This window comes from Loxodonta africana, chromosome 1 (genome assembly GCF_030014295.1).
Source record: "Loxodonta africana isolate mLoxAfr1 chromosome 1, mLoxAfr1.hap2, whole genome shotgun sequence".
Lineage (NCBI taxonomy): Eukaryota > Metazoa > Chordata > Mammalia > Proboscidea > Elephantidae > Loxodonta > Loxodonta africana.
Window position 1 is genome coordinate 197,819,977 of NC_087342.1, and position 21,417 is coordinate 197,841,393.

The 21,417-nt window shown below is 37.7% G+C and overlaps 1 protein-coding gene across 14 annotated transcripts in view; it reads right to left on the reverse strand.

The window, feature by feature from the left end:
- EPB41L2 (erythrocyte membrane protein band 4.1 like 2) overlaps nucleotides 1–21,417 on the reverse strand; it is a 266,903-nt gene that overhangs the window by 98,659 nt on the left and 146,827 nt on the right. The window lies entirely within an intron of this gene.

Consider the following 21,417-nt stretch of genomic DNA (forward strand, 5'->3'; position numbering starts at 1 on the left):
GACCAGAAGAACTAGATGGCGCCTGGCTACCACCAATGACCACACTGACAAGAAACACAACAGTGAGTCCCTGATGGAGGAGAAAAGTGGGGTGCAGAACTCAAATTCTAGTAAAAAGACCAGACTTAATGGTCTGACTGAGACTGGATGAACCCCAAAAAACATGGCCCCCGAACTCTGCATTAACCCAGAACTAAAACCATTCCTGAAGCCAAATCTTCAGACAAAGATTAGACTGGACTAAAAGACATAAAATGATACTTGTGAAGCATGTACTTCTTAGTTCAAGTAGATAAATAAGACTAAATGGGAGCTCCTGTCCAGAGGCGAGCTGAGAAGGCAGAAAGGGACAGGAGTTGGTTGAATGGACAAGGGAAATCCGAGGTGGAGAGGAGTGTGCTGTCACATTATAGGGAGAGCAACTAAGGTCACATAAACAATGTATGTCTAAGTTTTTCTATGAGAAGCTAACTTGAGCTGTAAACTTTGACTTAAAGCACAATAATTAAAAAAAAAAAATCCAAACTGCCTCCCTTAATTCTACAAGGTGGCTCATGACATATCCATAAGGTATACTGTACAGGAAAATTACTTAGCCCTATCATTCAATATATGCTAACACAGTTCATTCCCTCAGCAAGTTTAATTTTGTTCTATGATATTTATAGATGACATATTTTTATTAACGCTAATTATGTTTCTCTTTAAAATCTTCTAAAGAATAATATGGTGCCCATTCCTTTGGACACATTTAAAAAAAATACAGAGTAATGGACTGGGACAATAAATTGACTGTCTTTAAGCCATTTAACACATTTTTCCCTGGAATAATTTTTTTTTTTAATGTTAAGCTGCTGTTAACAGAAATGTAAAAGCTTTTGACAGCTATAGAAGAAAAGCCTGTCATCTAATCAATGGCAAAACATAATCAAAGCGGTGGCTCATTTCCAATTAAGAAGCACACCCATGGGAACACCCAACTGTGAGTTCAGGTCAGACACACGCCTCCTTCCCCAGATGCATTTATATAAGCAAGCACCGGGTTGCAAGGAAAAAAAGCTCAAGCCATCAGACTTTTTCATCTTCAAAACGAAAGCCCTCACACTATCAAAATGTACACTTGTTAGCACACTCAGTGTGTGAAAATTAATGTCCCCCACATACGTATTTTAAAAATGGAATAAGATATAAAATAATTACAACCCTGATAAGAGATTTCAAAAGATAGTTTTCACAAGAATTCAGTTCAAACACTTTTTTTTCTCTCCTGGCCTTATGTTCCTCCCCATTTGTGACAGCAGGGGTAAGAAATTCATGGCTGAAAAGCTTAAGGAGTATTAAACCATTTATGGTAACATTTCTGAGAAAGTAAAATTATGTCAAATAGCAGAGGGAAGAGGGAGAAAGCCACACAGACTACGTTACTTCAACATAATAATGTGTGAGACACATCACTATGGATCCAGGTCATGATTTAGTATCCAGCATATTACTAAGAGCACTCAGGACAGGCATGTGTTTACATGTCTACATATTTAAGGTAATTACAAATACAGTGTAGCAGGTAAGAGTAGGAGTTCCTGGGTAGCGCAAACACCTAAGTGGTCAACTACTAGCCAAAAGGTTGATAGTTCAAACCCACCCAGAGGCGTCTCAGAAGACAGGCCTGGTTATATGCTTACAAAAAGTCACTGCCTTGAAAACCCTATGGAACAGTTCTACTCTCCACACATGGGGCGCCATGAGTCAGAATCAACTCAACATAAAAAACAACAATAGGTAGAGGTATTCCTGGGTTCCAAATACCTAGGTTCTAAACTCATTTCCATGACTTACAAGCTACATGATCTAGGGCAAATCACTTAACTTCTGTATCTTAGTTTGCACATCTGTGAAATGGGAAAAACAGTAAAATCTACCATAGGTGTTGCTGGGAGTGCTAGACAAATTGTAATATATAACAAAAGCTTAGAACAACATGTGGCACAAGCTTCGCTTCATCAATACTGGCTCTTATTCTTATATCTAGAAATTTTATAACATGCAAAATAACTAATTTCACTTACTTGAAGTTTTGGTTTAAGCCTTAGAAATTAAAAGCTCTGAATTTCATTATCTGATCTTTATGCAGTTAATCTATATAATTAAAACTTGCAGCTTGGAGGTATTTTAAAGTAACTTTATGAGATGACTCAAATCATGACAGACTTAAGAAATGTAGTAAAACCCAGCTTCTCTTCTTTACAGGAGTCCAGGATAGGTGTGAGGAGGTTTGGTTACAAACAATGGCAAAGAACATTTTTCAGATAATCAATAATATAAGATAGAATTTGCTTTCTCTGATATTACTTCCAATTACATTTTTCACTCCTTAGTCCCCAGTGATTAGAAGACTGCCTGACATAATAGGTACTCAATAAATACTTGTTGAATCCACTGAAAAAGCATTATATTAAATTTATAATATGTAACAAATACTTCTCTAAATTAGGTAACATTTAACCAACCCAGGCTTACAGTGACTGACCATAGCTATAACTTTAGCACATAGCTCGTAATTAGAAACTTTCCATACATGATAACCAAGAAAACAGCTATTATAGGTCCTGCCACATCTATCTGCTTGGACATCACCCAAGATATAAAAATAAGGTATTTAAGTCACAATTAATTAAGTCTAATGTAAAAAGGAGAACATCCTCTTACTTAGAAAGACACTAAGAACTGACAACAATGTAACTCAAGAACAAAAAGACAAATAACCCATTAAAAATTGGGCAAAGGATCTCTACAGACATTTCTCCACAGAAGACATACGAATGGCCAGTAAGCACACGAAAAGACGTTCAACATCATTAGTCATCAATGTAATACAAATCAAAAACTACAATAAGTTACCACTTCACACCTACTTTTAAAAAATAAAAGCCAAACCGGTTGCCATCAAATGAACAGAGATGTAAAAGCCTTTGACGGCCATAGAAGAAAAGCTGGATGATTAACATATCATAATTCTCACTGGTTTCTGTCTCAGAAATAGAAACATGTTCTCATGGAGAGAATTCTCCAAAAGATGAAGAAGAAGAAGAAGAAGAAAAAATCCACACAGCTTACCATCACAATTTGGTGTTGGTACACCAGGTAGTACACAGGTGTAACAGCACAGAGCTGGAGTCAGACCCAGTCACTTCACCATTCAGCATTTTGTAAGCACTTTATTATTACTAGACAAGTGTGACAGGAGGCAAAGCACTTTATATCTCTTTATCTGTAAAATGGGAATAATAGCTACCTCATAACTCACTGTGAGGTTCAAAATCCAACAAGCTAGTATATGTCAAAGTGCCCAACAGGGTTCCTCACTGGTCCCAACTTTGCCCTTTCACTAGCCTACATCTAACAAATACCAAACTATCTTCTAGATGCTCTGACTCTTTACCTACTATTCTCTCCTTCCCTTTCCAAGAAATAGATATTTTAAATGCTTGATGAGATCCTGACCGCACACACGTATCACTTAAGCTTTTATTCCGTCTCCACCTTCAATGAACTCAAAGTTTGACTTGAAAAACAAAAATTCAACAATGCTGTGAGACATGTGCTGAGGGAAATATGTTAAAAGTGCTATGGGAACAGCAAGAGTAGGATGAGTAATTATGTCTGAGAAAAAAATCACAGCTTCACTGAGAATATGTCATATGAACTGAACCTTAAAGGAAGAAATCATTTTTTGAGGCAATGAAAACAGCATATTCAAAAGGACTTTTCATTTCAGATACTTGTTGAGTCTTTACTGAGCCGATTTCTATTTAAAAAGATACTGGAAGATGCAGTAAGATGAAAAAAATAACCCATCCATAAAGGACGAGCCATGAAATATGACTGCTAGTTACCTATCCCACTTTCAGATGACTGGATACACTTGCCAAGCTTAAATAGTCAGCATATAGTGATTCAGCATCCAATACGTGCCAGTTCTTTTGTTAAGATACTGGGTAAACAATAATGAATAAGACATACATATACTCAGGAAATTTACATTCAATTGTACAGACAGAAATAATCAGAAAGTTAAAAAAAAAAAGAAATTCCTTACAAATCCACCACTCTGGTCGTAAGTAGGTACCTGGTGTAAAGGAAACTGACTGATGGTCTTTAAGATAGCCTGACACAAGAACTCTGCCCAGTGACAACGTCTTACTCCGGAAATAAAGGTTAACAGATACAAATACATCTTCCCTCAGGGAGCTTAAACACAGATGGATATACATATACATACCTGTCTACACATGCACAGGGATACACGCACACACGCACATAAAATTATAGAGTAGAATCGTGAAAACCCAGAGGGTGAGACAGTGAGGAGGTAGTAAGCGGAAGCCAAAGATGTCAAGAGGCAGACCTGTGTTCACTAAAGTGCGTTCCACTGGTCCCATGAGCTGCTCTACATATACGCCCACATCCCCCAAAAGGGGTGCAGAATGGCAGGTAAAATTCTGCTTACTGTATACAACTACTATGCATCAAAACTCCTATTTACATATTAGGTACCATGAGATTCTGTGGTCAATAAACTTTTTTTCCATCATTCAACCTGATGTTTCCCAAAATTATCTGGCTGAAGAACTCTCCCCATCTTTATTTAGTGCAATACTGAGTAACTTATTCCACAGCATACCACAGACCATACCTCCAGAAATGAGGTAGAGAAAATGACAGCAATCTGGGCCCTATGCAGGTTTGGAGACTGACATTAACATTATCCATTTGATTCAAAAACACAAAGAAAAGTTCAGTTTGAACTGGTCCAGGACTGGACATGCTAAGGTGTCAGGCAAAAGCAAATAATTCCCACGGATAAAATCCCAACAAATATCTCCTTATCTGTAAAATGGGAATATTAGCTACCTCAACAAATATAAATAATGAAAAACCACAAAACACATGAGGAAACTAGCCACCATTATTGAGAGTCAAAAACAGTATCAGAATCAGACCTTCAAAGACTACAGATATTGCAATTATCAAGAAAAAATACAGAATTGTTTTATATGTTTACAGATTTAAAGAATACTAAAAATATCACTACACAGAGACTATTAAAAGCATATTTTGAAAATAATCAAATAGAATATCACCTACGTAAATAAAAACTATAATATCGATAAATAAAAACTAAAATAAACTAAATTTTAATGCAAATGGGCAGGATCTGACATAGCTCAGGAGAAAATCAGTGAACTAGACAATCTGAAAAAGTTACCCAGAATGCAACACAGAAAGGCAAGGAGATGGAAAATATAATACAGTTTTACAGACATGCAGAACAGAATGAGGTGGACTACATATATTTCGTCAGAAAGATAATAGGGGAGAGGCAATATTAGAAGATATCACAGCTGAAAAGTTTTCCTGAACTGATAAATGCTATAAACTCTCAAATTAAAGAAACTCAACAGATCCCTAGCAAGATATATAAAATCTCTTAATCCACAATCATTTTATTCCATTAATTTTATATATATTCATTAACATTTCAGGGTTTGACAGGTGTTATTAAAATAACAGATATAATAAAGACATTAAGACAAGGAAGAAAAGCACATAAGCTAAGGAATAAGAAGAAGCAATAAAGAATATTATAACAGAAAACCTAGAAGTTAGCCTTAATAAACCTAAAACTAATTTCTTAGCTTTTGGAAGCTAATTCACGAGGGCAAAGAAAATAAGTAGCATATTTCTTCTTATCTAATAAAGAGAATATATCAGATTGTCAGGAAGCACATTTTAAATGCTGCGTATTACATGTTCTGAGTTATTCCATTTAACTGTACTAATCTGCAATTATGACTTGCCTGGGTACACTCTGACCGCAATACAAGCCAGGGCTCACAACTTTTTTGCCTTTTGCCATGGTCATTCTCATCATTTGGCGGAGGAGAACCAAAAGACAACTCACAATGGTAGTACAGTAAAACCTGTGAAAGCTGGCAACTTTGTAAAGCAGAAACCTGTCAGAGAAGAAAACTCAAATATTTTCCACTAAAACAAGCAATAGAAAAGTGGTAAGACTACACCTTGTAAAAGGTGGAAAACTTGCAAGACCCTCAAAAACAAGACAGTCCCGTCGAGTTCCAGCTCTCACAGGTTTCACTGTACATAAGAACATGCAGAGGGCATGGAGGTTGAAATTCTTCCTTCTCCCCTCCCAGATTCTGGTATGTACCTTTAGTGAGAATCACTGATTCTCAACATGAGAGAAAGGTACTGCAGTGGAATTATAGAGATCTGGGTTTGAATGCTACCCCTGCCACTCAAAAGTGTAAACTGTGTGACCTCAGGCAAGTTAGTGAGGTCTCTATGCCTCAGTTTCCTCTCTTTAAAAATGTCTAGCTTATAAGAAAGGGTCCTTGGGTGGCATAAATGGTTACACACTGGAGTACTAACCAAAAGACTGGTGGCTCAAACCCACCCAGAGACGCCTCAGAAGACAGGCCCGGTGACCTGCTTCCAAAAGGTCACAGCCTTGAAAACCCTATGGAGTTCTATTCTGCACACATGAGGTCGCCCTGAGTCAAAACCAACTCAACAGCAACTAACGACACCAACAGTCTTATAAAAGTAATGACAGAACTAAATGAGGTGTCTACAAAGTGTTTAATAAAATTCTTGGCACGTTATACAGATTTATTAAAGGCAGGTGAAATCACAGGACCATTTCTGAGTCACTCTAAAACAACTGATTTAAACATTATTAAGGAACCTCCAGTGATTTAATCCAATCTCCTTATTTCACAAAGGAGAAAACTAAATATTATAGAGAGTTTAACTGATCTAACTTTTTAGTCTGACTTTTTTTATAAGGAATAGAATTCCTTATTTGAGATAGCCATAAACATGGATATCCTCTACTTCTATCCAGGAAGGTAATTTTTTCCTATTATCAATGTTTTGTTTTTATAAACAGCTTGAATTCTATTGCATGAAAGGAATACAAATATACACTTGTTAGCCACGCAGAACACACAGTATACCTGAGATACCAGAACATGTAGCAGGTTAATTAATTGTCATAGCAATTTGGGGGTATTGCCTCTAATAAGAGTGAGCTACTGGTTTACCAAGATATACCCTAAATTTCTTTTTTACCTTTGTTTATCCAAGTATCTAAACCACACCTCATCTTCTAGACAAATTTTCAAATTCTCCTTCCCTATGAAGCCTTTTCCAATCTTTCAATATGTCACTTTTCTCCTTCAATAACTTTATTTTACATCTATGCATTTATATTTTACTCCTTTTGATATTTATTACTTTTGGAGCCTGAGTTCTTTAGGAAGAACTATGTTGTTATTTATAGCTGGTACAGCAGCACCTCACTGAGTAACTTGCTCACTGAAAGGCCAGCAGGTATCTGTTGGGTGGACTGCTACCATAATGCCAGCCGAAGAGTCGGCAGAGTTGAGTCCAGAATTCAGGCCTCTGACTTGCAGTCTTACGCAATCTCCTGAATTAGGCTCATGGACTTCCCACCCTTAGACATTCAAAGTACTAAACCAAATAATACACACTGTCAAATAGAACCTGGGAGAGAAGAACAGCCACAGACCTACATTTTATTTTAACAATTCTACATTGTATTTAAACTCTCCCTCAGTAATTTGAGCATTTCCAAATACTTTGTGGGAACCAGAAGAATGACATAAGCAGAAAAGCCAAGCTGACCCTTTCTCTTAAGAGCAGGCCAGGCCCCACCTTTATGCAGAAGGGGACAGTGGAGTTTTTCAGAGTCTTCACTAAGACAGCAGTTTTACTGTTTGCTATTTCTTCTAGGGATTTGAAGCACATCTTTGCTTTGTATCTGTTCTTACACTGGAAACTTTATAGAGTACAAACTTTGTCAACTTCTATTCTGGTAATGTGGCACCAAGTTAACTAAATAATTAAAACCGTATGACTCTTAATAAAACTTGCCAAGTGCACTTCAAAAAGAAACCTTACTTTCTATGCTAAATTTCCACATGCTTAGCAATCTTGTTTTCCCTGTCTGCCTCTCCCTAACCCTGATCCACTGACTAGCAATATAAAACAATGGGTTGAAAATTAAAAAAAAAAAAAAAAAAAAAAAACAAGAGGTACTTTGGTCTGCTTTCCGGTACCAGATTTAAAAGAAAAAGAAAAAACGATTGCAAAATACATGAGACACATCCAAAGCAAAACAAAAGGATTTAGGTGGGTTTAAAATATGCAGTATTTAAGGGCTGGAAAGCCAGCTTTGGGAACTTTCTTTAAAAAAAAAAAATAACGCAAAGCAATCCACAGTAGGCCCAGCTGAAGAAAGGCAGGCTGGAATCTGAGAAGCTGAGCAAAGTCCTCCATGCCTATGCTGTTATTTGTGGCATTCATTATTGAGGCCAAAATATGACATTTCTGGAGGCCTCTCCACTTAGAAGAATTTGTGCAACTGCTTACCCGGCAGATTGCAGTAGACACCACACGCCATTGCCGTTTTATGAAACACCGTCCCTGCCTCCGTGTAGGCCTGGCCACACTACCGTTATTGTGTGCCGAGGAGACAGTGATGGGAAGCGCACAATGCAATCCATATACTACAGCCCCTGAGCTATGTATTCTGCACTAGCTCTAAGCTACACTGTAAAAATATAAAAGGCCAAGGAAAGAAAGGTATGCGCAGAGCAAACACAACAACTGATACATTGTTATGGGGGTGAGGGAGGGATCAACTATCACCCATACAGAAGAAGAATGAGAGTGTTTGAAATATTCTAAGGCCATGGCTTAGCAGATAATTCTTTTTCTGCCAATCTGAGTGAACTATCAACACACCTCTGTCCCGAGATTCATTCTAAACTCAGCAAAGTGCAAGAAGCTCTATCCAATGATTTTTTTTCTGTTAAAAACATAATTCCAGAATCAAATGAGTCATTTCTAATGAACAAATACTTATAAAAGAAAGCTTCCCAGATCACTAATGAGAATTAAGTTTCAAAAAAAGAAACAAAAATTTCCAACTATTCAAAATAAAAGATAAAGATGTGTGCATACATATACATATACATACACACATGTATACAAGCATACGTGTGTATATATATGTAGAGACATTATCACATTATGGAAACGTAAGTTTCTTATAAACCACTATAAGGAATAATAAGAAATTTTACTTATATATATTTTTTAATATTCCATAGAGACTAGGTCACAAAAGGGAAAGGAGGAAGAAGAAAAAAACATCTCACAGTTCATTGAAGTATTTCTATTTCTTTTTTCATTCCACAGAATTCAGGGGATTATGACAGAACACTGGGGAACATTACAGTGTTGTTGACATGAACGACATAAAATACTATTCAATATGATCTTAGGTGCTAAAAATAAAAATTAAAAACAGCCACAAAAAAAAAAATCATAAACACTAGACCAGAACAGATCGCCATGGATACACTCCATTGCCTATATACTTCAGTAATTTTAAACAAAATCCTCATGTAGCTACTAACTCAAGGACAGAGGTGCTTGCCTTTCTTATACGTGATAAATAAGACCCTATGATATAAACATAATGTTTCCAGGTCCATCCAAGTCTAAATGCAGCATTCAGATGGGACATATTTCTACCCTAGTCTGTTGGGTTTTAAGATATTTTGAAATTTTTAACTAAGCACACAATTCATCTCATGAGCAACCAGAAAATGTGCTTCATCTTTATGCTATGGGGAAAATGACAAAAACAACAACTAAAAATCCTGCTACCAACATTATCAACAAAAAACACATTGCAAACCACAAATTTAAGTCTATGATATATGGCCTTTTTTTTTTTTTTTAACACAGCAAATACTAATTTCTAGTTTTAAAAGACAAAATATTCATCTTTTAATCATTCATCCTTAACCACACCCTATCATTTTTAAGGTGGTTATAGTTTTTAGTTTGCTGCAACCCAGGGGTTTCAGGACACAAGAGGCAGCCAGTAGACTTCTCCTGGAGGACATCTATCTTCACTCTGTGGAACAGGCCTGCAGAAGACTATTCCAAGAGCCCATTCCCCTTCCTCTTACCTAAACGCTGGCTCCAGGGTAAACCCAAAGCAAAGCTCTGGAATGGAGATCAGAAAACTCCCAGAACAATAGATCTTAAAGCTTGTTAAGCAAACCATATGTGTCCATAAAATGTACATACCCACACACAAATTTTAGTACAGGGAATAATTTTTTTTTCTTTTTTATGGCTTTAACAAAATGATATGGTATAGTACACTCCCTGTCAGTTCTACTACACATCAGTTACTCAGATCTGCATAAAGTCTGGTCCTGCAAGCATCCCTTAAATGCCCTCTTAAAAGTGTAAGGGAATGGTATGGTATAGAATAGCCTAATCTTCATTTGCTTCAAGTGAATAGCTACTAAATATCTCACAATTTCTCATATGGAAAAACAACTACATTCCTACTCCTAGAGTTAATTTTAGCAGTAAAATTAATAAACTCATCTTTGATGTTCTCCTTTCTGAAACCCAACTGGTTATGGCCAATGTCTCTCTTGTGACTCTCCAAACAAGAGCATTTAAGTTCTTGGACACTAAAGGGTAGTTTATCCAAAATTTCAAGATAAAGCTATTATTTTAAAAAAATCTTGTGTTTGCTTGTAATAATACTAAATGTTTTATTTTTATGTCTAAGCAGATTCTTTAAATTACCAAGTGATATAAGTGGTATATGTGGAATACACGAGTGGTATATATTTACATTAAGGGCGCCCCAAGCCAGTAAGCTATTGATAAAATATAAGAACAATATTGGGAATTTATCTCAGGCATAGGACTCAGGTGTTTTCATCAAAAATCCCAGAAAACTGTTAAGATCCTGAAAGAAAGTATGGTCAAATTTTCAAAATATAATGATGGTAATAATTACAGCTAATGCTTACCAACCTTTACTAGATGCTGGGCATTGCTCAAAGCAAATCATAACCAAATTCAGCCACTAATTTGGGAGTTATGGAAGAGCTGTCATGTGAGTCAACCTAAAAAGGTAACCAATAAGACCTCCCGCAGTCTTAACGCAGGGTCTTTGCTTCACTCACCTTCGTATAACTAGGAAAAAATTCCCCACCAGCAACATTAATATTTCAATCAGGAGCCAGCAAATGGATTCGCTCTATAATTGGGGAGCAGATGCTTGGCCGCCAGTCTCTTGACAGAAAGTGCATTCCTGCCTCTCAAAGCAGCAATTCTTAACAATGGTTGCACAGACGCTCAGGCCTCACATAAGACCCAATGAATTTTCAAAGGTGGCACTGGGGCATCTGTGTTTCTAAAAAGCCTAACCAAAGATTCTGATGATAAAGCAAGGTTGACATCAAAGTGAGCAAACAAATCCCGTCTCCCAGAATACCCACTGCTATCGAGTTCATTCTGACTCATAGCGACCCTGTAAGACAAAGTAGAACTGCCCCATAGTGTTTCCAAGGCTGTAAATCCTTATGGAAGCAGACTGCCACATCTCTCTCCCGCAGAATGGCTGATGAATTTGAACCACTAGTCTTTCAGTTAGCAGCTGAGGGCTTAACCACTGTATCACCTCTCTTCCAGAGTAGAGACTACCTATCCTATTTCAAGTACATCAGCTTTTGATTTTCAATCTCGCTAGGCCACGTCCAATGGAGTGTACTCCTCTCTCACCACCAGAACCATGGAATAATACATTACTCAAAATTTCACTTAAAATCCTTTAAAACTGACTGATTCACAAAACACAGTAAAATAAAATTTAGCTAGCAATCTTTAATGACAACTATATTTGAGACTACCTTTGAGAAAGAAATCACCAGGTCAGGAAAAAAAAAAAAAAAAAACCCAGACACTTGTTTGACTAAGCTCTTATCATATCACAAATCAGGACAATGAAACTATTCTTACCTCTACTGGTCTGGAGAGTTTAAAGTGCTTTTTAACAACTGACCAAAGTGGAAGTTAAGTTATAATGCAGAATAATCTTAATCACTTAGGCATGTACTTTACTATGTTTACAAAATAGAAACAGGATCTGATATAAAGACTGGGGTTTTGATGAGTCTTTCAGCAACAGTACTTTCCTTATCCCTCACCACCTAAATTTCTGATTCTTAAATTCTATGACAAGCAACTTAAGAACAATCTAAAGAAAATGCATTTCGACATATCTCAGTTACTAAACATCGATCTATCTGAGGCAGCTATCTGAGCCAGCAGTGTTTCCATTCAGCTTGACATTTTTTTCCCCAAATAAAATTTTTCCATTCTTGGTGGATGACTAACCAACTAAAGTAAAACAAAAGAGAAAGTGACAACAAGGTCTTTGTTCACACCACATGGACCGTAACGATAGGAATCTTTAAGGCCTTACGTGACATAAAACATACATACACATAAACTAATACAGCGATATAAGGGGTGAAATGAGATGCATTAGAGAAACACACTGAGATCCAGAAGCATAAAAAGGCAAAAGCTTGGAAGTGGCTCAGTAAGCATGGCCCCAAGGCATGTCTCCCCAAAGCCAACATTGCCTTCCATGTGTCTACCTGACCCAAAGATGTCAAAAAGCTAACCTTCTACCTCCCCACAAAACCGCCTTCATTGTTTCACTTTCCCTGGCTTCCCTAGTGCAATTCTACCAATTATGATTATTTAGAATGAACAAGCATCTACTTTTATAGTGCATATATCACTTAGACCATCATTTCTTCCTTTTGCTTTAGCTGCTCGACATTAGAGAGCAAGTTTCAGAGTCTCCTCTGACATCCACCTTGGTCTTTTCTTCCTTCTTGTCTTTTTAATGACCTCTTGCTTTCCTCATGTATGACGTCCTTCCACAACTTGCCTGGTCTCCGGTCATCAGTATTTAACACGTCAAATCTATTCTTGAGATGGTCTCTAAATTCATACGGGATATACTCAAGGTCATGTTTTGGCTCTCGTGGACTTGCTCTGATTTTCTTCAGTTTCACCTTGAACTTGCATATGAGCAATTGATGGTCTGTATGGATCATAACAAATTCCAAATTATGGATAACACTGCAAAGAATGGGAATTCTGAAACACTTAATTGTGCTCATGAGGAACCTCTACGTAGATTAAGAGGCAGCTATTCAGACAGAACAAGGGGATACCAAGAGGTCTAAAGTCAGGAAAGGTGTGCATCAGGGTTGTATTCTTTCATCATACCTATTCAATCTGTATGCTGAGCAAATAATCTGAGAAGCTGGGCTGTATGAAGAAGAACACAGCATCAGGATTGGAGGAAGAAGGGTTAGGGGTTAGGGTTAGAGGGTTAGGGTTAGGGCTAACAACCTGCATTACACAGATGACACAACCTTGCTTGCTGAAAGTGAAGAGGACTTGAAGCACTTACTAACGAAGATCAAAGACCACAGCCTTCAGTATGGATTGCACCTCAACATAAAGAAAACAAAAATCCTCACAACTGGACCAATGAGCAGCATCACGATAAAGGGAGAAAAGGATGAAGTTGTCAAGGATTTCATCTTACTTGGATCCACAATCAACACCCATGGAAGCAGCAGTCGAGAAATCAAAGGACCTGTTGCATTGGGCAAAGCTGCTGCAAAAGATGTCTTTAAAGTGTTAAGTGTTAAGACTAAGGTGTGCCTGATCCAAGCCATGGTGTTTTCAATCGCCTCATATGCATGTGAATGCTGGACAATGAATAAGGAAGATCGAAGAAGAATTGACATTAAATTGTGGTGTTGGCGAAGAATATTGAATACACCATGGACTGCCAAAAGAAAGAACAAATCTATCTTGGAAGAAGTACAACCAGAGTGCTCCTTACAAGCAAGGATGACGAAACTGAATCTTACATGCTTCGGACATGTTGTAAGGAGGGATCAGTCCCTGGAGAAGGACATCATGCTTGGTAAAGTACAGGGTTAGTGGAAAAGCAGAAGACACTCAATGAGGTGGAATGACAACAGTAGCTGCAACCATGGGCTCAAGCATAACAATTGTAACGATGCCGCAGGACCTGGCAGTGTTTTATTCTGTTGTGTATAGGGTCGCTATGAGTCGGAACCAACTCTGCGGCACCTAATAAAAACAACAACAATATATCACTTAGAAGGCAAGTATATTCACACATAAAAGTCATTCACTCAGACTGCTGTTCCTCTAAGCTGAGAGATCTGCATTTGAGGAACTAGGAACTTTGAAACTAGAAGGAGAAAAAAATGAGAAGGAAGCATAAAACAGGTTTTGGATTGTAATACTACAAAGTAGTAGTAGGATATTAGAATAAGAAAGTTTAAGGAGAAAAGGTACCAAAAACTAGGAAAATAATATTAAAAAGGGGATTGAAAACTTGGGCCTAAGTTAGGAAAATGGGATAGAAATTCTACATTAACTAATCTCCCCAAAGATTTAGGGCTGACAACTCAGTTCAAAAGCACTGGAAATCTAATCACCATTTATGCATTGTTTCTATGTGAAAACATGCTTTCCAAATAAATCATTTGCTGACTTATAACACAGAGATCTGTTCATAAACTGGAAACTCCCTTTATAATGCCTCTCTGTAATATGGATTCACATATCCAGGTGGTCAACTCAAAGCTGTCCTGTATTATTTCTACCCTAAAATGCAAAGCTTCTGTCAAATACATAACAAATTTGTTGCCCAATGAAACCCATTGCCATTGACTCAAATCCAACTCACAGCAACCCTACAGGAAAGAGAACTACCCCATAGGGTCTCCAAGAAGCGGCTGGTGGATTTGAACTGCCAACCTTGTGGTTAGCAGCCGAGCTCTTAAACACTATACCACCAGAACTACTTTAAAAAAAAAAAGACATCTATTTTAAATTTGGATCATTTTCTGGCAGAAATTACATTTTTTACATGGTAAATGCGTTCTCAGGTCAATCATTTCCCTCCCCAACTTCAACCCTTACCCCAAAGCCTATTAGGTCAACAATAGACCCCAAAAGAAATACTAAACTTCAGGATACAGCTTCCCACAGAAATTGGGAATAGTTTAACCTTTACTAAGTAACCTAAATAAAAGCAACAAATGTGATGAATGAAATGATCTGCTTGCTGGAGATTCAGGAACGAATGTCTAAAATTTTGGGAGAAAAAAGTGGGAGTACACATGGATCCTTGTCAATATGTCCTCAATAACACTTGGAAGAAGCGTACTTCACCTCCAAGCACAACTATTCTTGACCTCTTGTCAGAGGTATTCACTTCCCACAGGGGCTTTGAATCAAGCTACACCATAGGCTGGAGACTTCCATTATTAATGTAATACCCCTTGTTCTGAATTTCATGACCACAAAGATATCTTAGAATTATCACCTGCCATCATTTGATGATTACATTATTATGAAGGAAAGAAGCAGTTGACCAATCAATGCAAATGCTTCACTCTTCCTCGCAGATCTCTGTCTCGCTGCAAATTCATTACTTCACATTTTAATGTTTACATTTAGAGGACTGGTCAGCAAGGGCCAGCTTTCTCCTGCCTGACTGATTTGGGCACAATGAATAAAGAGTTAATGGATACTCAAAGCTGAGGACCTGACCCTACATCGTGGCAACTCCACTATGTCCTGTCTTGTTGAAGCCCTGGCCTCAGCATTCTATTGGTCTACAACAGCACTATGAGTTTACTCTGCAAACTACACATACTCTATAAATATCTCCTAAAATTAATGAAAGGCTTTGGAAAGAGAGTGGGGAAAAATAATAATAAAGTTTCTTTTGATGTGTAAGATACATCCAATTGCATAACATTACAAAAGGAGAAATAAGGTCCATTTTAAATTTCAGAACCACGACGTCAATGTAGTACTTCAGCCCAGCCTCCCTTCATCAGTTATTGTGAGGATGAAATGAGGTAATATATGTAAGAAACATTCTACAAATTTAAAAAGCTTTACAGAAATGTGAACATTTGACAAGTCCCCTAACTACAACATACTGTAAAGATTCTTACCAATGGAAAATGAGCTCTGAAATCCAACCATGAACATGGGAATGCATCCCTTCCCATTTGCAGCATGGGCTCTAACCAGGGATAGGGCTGTAGCTGTTGTTACGTGCCGTCGCGTCGGTTCCAACTCATAGCGACCCTATGCACAACAGAACAAAACACTGCCCAGTCCGAAGCCATCCTTACAATTGTTCTTATACTTGAGCTCATTGTTGCAGCCACTATGTCAATCCACCTAGCTGAAGGTCCTCCTCTATTCCACTGACCCTATACTATTCCAAGCATGATGTCCTTCTCTAGGGACTGATCCCTCCTGACAACATGTTCAAAGTATGTAAGACGCAGTCACGCCATCCTTGCTCCTAAGGTGCATTCTGGTTGTACGTCTTCTGAGACAGATTTGTTCGTTCTTTTGGCAGTCCATGGTATATTCAATATTCTTCGCCAACACCACAATTCAAAACCATCAGTTCTTCTTCTTCGATCTTCCTTATTCATTGTCCAGCTTTCACATGCATATGATGCGATTGAAAATACCATGGCTTGGGTCAGGTGCACCTGAGCCTTCAAGGTGACCTCTTTGCTCTTCAACACTTTGAAGAGGTCCTTTGCAGCAGATTTGCCCAATGCAATGCATCTCTTGATTTCTTGACTGCTGCTTCCACGGCTGTTGATTGTGGATCCAAGTGAAATGAAATCCTTGACAATTTCAATCTTTTCTCTGTTTATCATGATGTTGCTTATTGGTCCAGTTGTGAGGATTTTTGTTTTCCTTATGTTGAGCTACAATCGATACTGAAGACTGTGGTCTTTGATCTTCATCAGTAAGTGCTTCAAGTCCTCTTCCTTTCAGCAAGCAAGGTTGTGTCATCTGCATAACGCAGGTTGTTAATGAGTCTTCCCTCAATCCTGATGCCCCGTTCTTCTTCATATAGTCCAGCTTCTCGTATTATTTGCTCAGCATACAGATTGAATAGGTATGGTGAAAGAATACAGCCCTGACGCACACATTTCCTGACTTTAAATGAATCAGTATCCCCTTGTTCTGTCTGAACAACTGCCTCTTGATCTACGTAAAGGTTCCTCATGAGCACAATTAAGTGTTCTGGAATTCCCATTCTTCGCAATGTTATCCATAATTTGTTATGATTCACACAGTCGAATGCCTTTGCATAGTCAATAAAACACGTAAACATCCTTCTGGTATTCTCTGCTTTCAGCCAGGATCCATCTGACATCAGCAATGATAACCCTGGCTCCACATCCTCTTCTGAAACCGACCTGAATTTCTGGCAGTTCCCTGTCCATATACTGCTGCAGCCATTTTTGAAAGATCTTCAGCAAAACTTTGCTTGAGTGTGATATTAATGATATTGTTCTATAATTTCCACATTCGGTTGGATCACCTTTCTTGGAAATAGGCATAAATATGGATCTCTTCCAGTCAGTTGGCCAGGAAGCTGTCTTCCACATTTTTTGGCATAGATGAGTGAGCACCTTCAGTGCTGCATCTGTTTGTTGAAATATCTCAATTGATATTCCACCAATTCCTGGAACCTTGTTTTTCGCCAATGCCTTCAGAGCAGCTTGGACTTCCTCCTTCAGTACCATCGGTTCCTGATCATATGCCACTCCTTGAAATGGTTGAACACTGACTAACTCTTTTTGGTATAATGACTCTGTGTATTCCTTCCATCTTCTTTTGATGCTTCCTACGTCATTTAGTATTTTCCCCATAGAATTCTTCTCTATTGCAACTCGAGGCTTGGATTTTTTCTTCAGTTCTTTCAGCTTGAGAAACGCCGAGGGTGTTCTTCCCTTTTGGTTTTCCATCTCCAGCTCTTTGCACATGTCATTATAATACTTCATTTTTATCAGCTCCTGCAGTCTGAAATTGATCAAACATGCAATCAAGATGCATTGATAATTACTTGTGATTAGAATGCAAAAGTTGGAAACAAAGAAGAAGGATCAGCAGCTGGAAAATATGGCCTTCGTGATAGAAACAATACCAGAGAGCGAATGATAGAATTTCTCAAGACCAACAACTTCTTCATTGCAAATACCATCTTTCACAAATATAAATGGCGACTACACACATGGACTTCGCCAGATGCAACACACAGAAATCAAGTTGACTACATCTGTGTAAAGAGACGATGGAAAAGCTCAACATCATCAGTCAGAACAAGGCCGGGGCCGACTGTGGAGCAGACCATCAATTGCTCATATGCAAGTTCAAGCTGAAATTGAAGAAAATCAGAGCAAGTCCACGAGAGATGAAATAGGACCTTGAGTACATCCCACCTGAATTTAGAGACCATCTGAAGAACAGATTTGACGCACTGAACAATAGTGACTGAAGACCAGATGTGTAGGTGAAGGACATCATCCATGAAGAAAGCAAGAGGTCATTGAAAAGAAGGGAAAGAAAAGACAAAGATGGATGTCAGAGGACACTCTGAAACTTGCTCTCGAACGTCCAGCAGCTAAAGCAAAAGAGAGAATTGCTAAAGCAAAAGAGAGAATTGATGAAGTAAAAGAACTGAACAGACGATTCCAAAGGGTGTCTGGAGAAGACAAAGTAAAGTATTATAATGACAAGCGATAGTGAAGACCAATTATTCCTCAACAGTAGCACCAATGCTTAGTATAGAAATATTTGTGGCATTCATATATGGAACTTATAGATAATGACCCAAATCAGGTGGATAACAGATGATTTATAACTATAGTTGGAGTAGCACGTAACATTTCCATCCAGCAATCTCTCACTACCCACTTCCACTCTCCCCAATTAAACACATATGCAAAATAAAATGGATTCTCTAGATACCAGCAGGAAATAATGAGCCAGGAAAATGAAAAGCATCTGCAAGAAAGAACTGCAATGTGTCAAAACTGTTGCTACTAAAGCTATCAATACCAATTAATAATCTTTTACAAAAATATACTCAGAAAGCCTCATTGCAGTTTTGATATATATTCAGGAAAAAGGAGCCCTGTAGGCACAATGGTTAAGTGCTGGACTGCTAACCAAAAGTTCAGTGATCCAAACCCACCAGCTCTGTAGGGGAAAGATGTGGCAGTTCTACTCTGTCCTATAGGGTCGCTATGGGTAAAAATCAATTCGACGGCACACAACAGTAGTAAGGAGGAGGGTTCAAGTTATTTTACTGTAATGATACAACATGGTCATTTCTGAAAAACTGCCAAGGAAAGAAAAGTACAAAGTAGACTTTGAATTAAAGGTGGTAGATTAAACACACATTTAGCTGAGCTATCCATAGAAGCCATTGTAAAATGATGTAAAGAATGTGTGTGTGCATGTGCACACACACACACACACAAAAAAAATATGCTTTTTTTTTTTTTCTGACAAAGGAAAGGAGAAAGGATATAGAGTAGGCACTAACAAAACTGGGAAATTTGAAAGCGGACAGAATAAGGTAGGAAGCACAGTCCGTGCATTTATATTTTATGTTTTCTCTGCAACCTCTCCACTTCTCCTAAGGATAGAGACCCACCTCTCCTTAAGGTTTAGCAGAGGTGAAGATTAATTCCTTTGAACCTCAACAATACATTGACTTTGCAAGATGGGAGGGTTCACACCTAAAGGCAAGCCAATGAAAGCCTGGGCCAAGTAAGGTGTGGCTTGCTCTTAACAAAATTTTGTTGTTGTTGTTGGGTGGTGTTGAGTCAGTTCCAACTCATACTGAGCCTATGTACAACAGAATGAAATACTGCCTGGTCCTACACCATCCTCACTATTCGTTGCTATGCTTGAGCCCATCATTGCAGCCACCGTGTCAATCCATCTCACTGAGCATCTTCTCTTTCAATGACCCTCTAGTTTACCAAGCACGATGTCCTTCTCCAGGAACTTGTCCCTCCTGATAACATGATAACGAGAGATGAAGTCTTGCCAGCCTCACTTCTAAGCAGCATTCCTGGCTGTACTTCTTCCAAGATAGGTTTGTTTGTTCTTTGGGCAGTCCACAGTATGTTCGATATTCTTTGCCAACACAGGCATCAATCCTTCTGTCTTCCTTATTCACTGTCCAGATTTTGCAGGCATATGAGGTGATTGAAAATATCATGGCTTGGGTCAGGTGCACCTTAATCCTCAAAGTGACTTCTTTGCTTTTTAACACTTTCAAGAGGTCTTTTGCAGCACATCTGCCCAATGCAACACATCATTTAATTTCTTGATTGCAATGTCCATGGGCGTGGATTACGGATTCAAACAAAATGAAATCCTTGACAACGCCAATATTTTCTCCATTTATCATGATGTTGCTTACTGGTCCAGTTGTGAGGGTCTGAGTTTTCTTTATTGCAGTATCTTTGACATATACAGAGGAAAACATTAAAGCCTTTTCTTGTAATCCCAAATTTCTAATGCTAGATTTAACTATTTAACCATTTTTGACTGAAAAATGTAATGGGCTAGGTGTTGCTGGGTTTTCCTAAACACATCATTCTTCAAAGTTCAGGAGTTCTTTCTCTTTAATGAAGATTTTTTTATCAACTCTCTGCCATAATGACTTGCCACTACTGTACTTTTATATTTATCTAAACCAAATACAGTACTTTATCAATTATATTTACACACAGACACACACATATACATACTGCTGTCTCATATGTAAAATTTATCTCTGCAAGTAAATACCATAAGCAACTTAAGAAGAAAAATGAATCTTCTTAGCACAAACAAGAAACAACAAATTAGTTCTATATGGTTTTAATTCCACAAGATATATCTAAAAAGATACTACTTTGAGGTCAAATTTTTTTTTTTTTAATTCAGTGGAAATCTGATTTCCTTACCTTTCAGTTTTTCCTAAAAATTAAATACCATTACTAAGGGAGATCAGCAACCCAGTCTTAATTTTTAAGAAATGAAATCTAAGGTCTTTTTGTTTAGCTTTTTCTATTATTCATCGTGAACAACAAGACTTGGCATAAATCTTTGAAAAATTGTAATCTCTTCAAAGAGAGGAAGAAGTGACAAAAATCTTTAGATAAATAAGAGGCTAGTATCAAACTTTTAAGTAGAGATGTACGCCAATTTTTTAAAATTATTTTTAAGTTACTGAGCAACATTCCCATTAAAAGTTATTTCCCAAAATCTATAAACAGCAAACTTCCGTAGGCTAGCACATTCTCTGTAAGCTATTTGCCTAGAATGAATTTTGACATTTGATTCATAGAGTGTTTCTGTGTTACAGAAGAATAGCTTATTAGAACCTTCCCATTCAATTCACTTTAAACTGCTGACAGAAATATGAAAGGAGGTATCAATGAACATAACAAACAAATCATGATAAGACTCAGATTTTTTTCCACTCTGAATAACTAGAGTGATGCACAAAATCAGGCTCAACCTCAATAT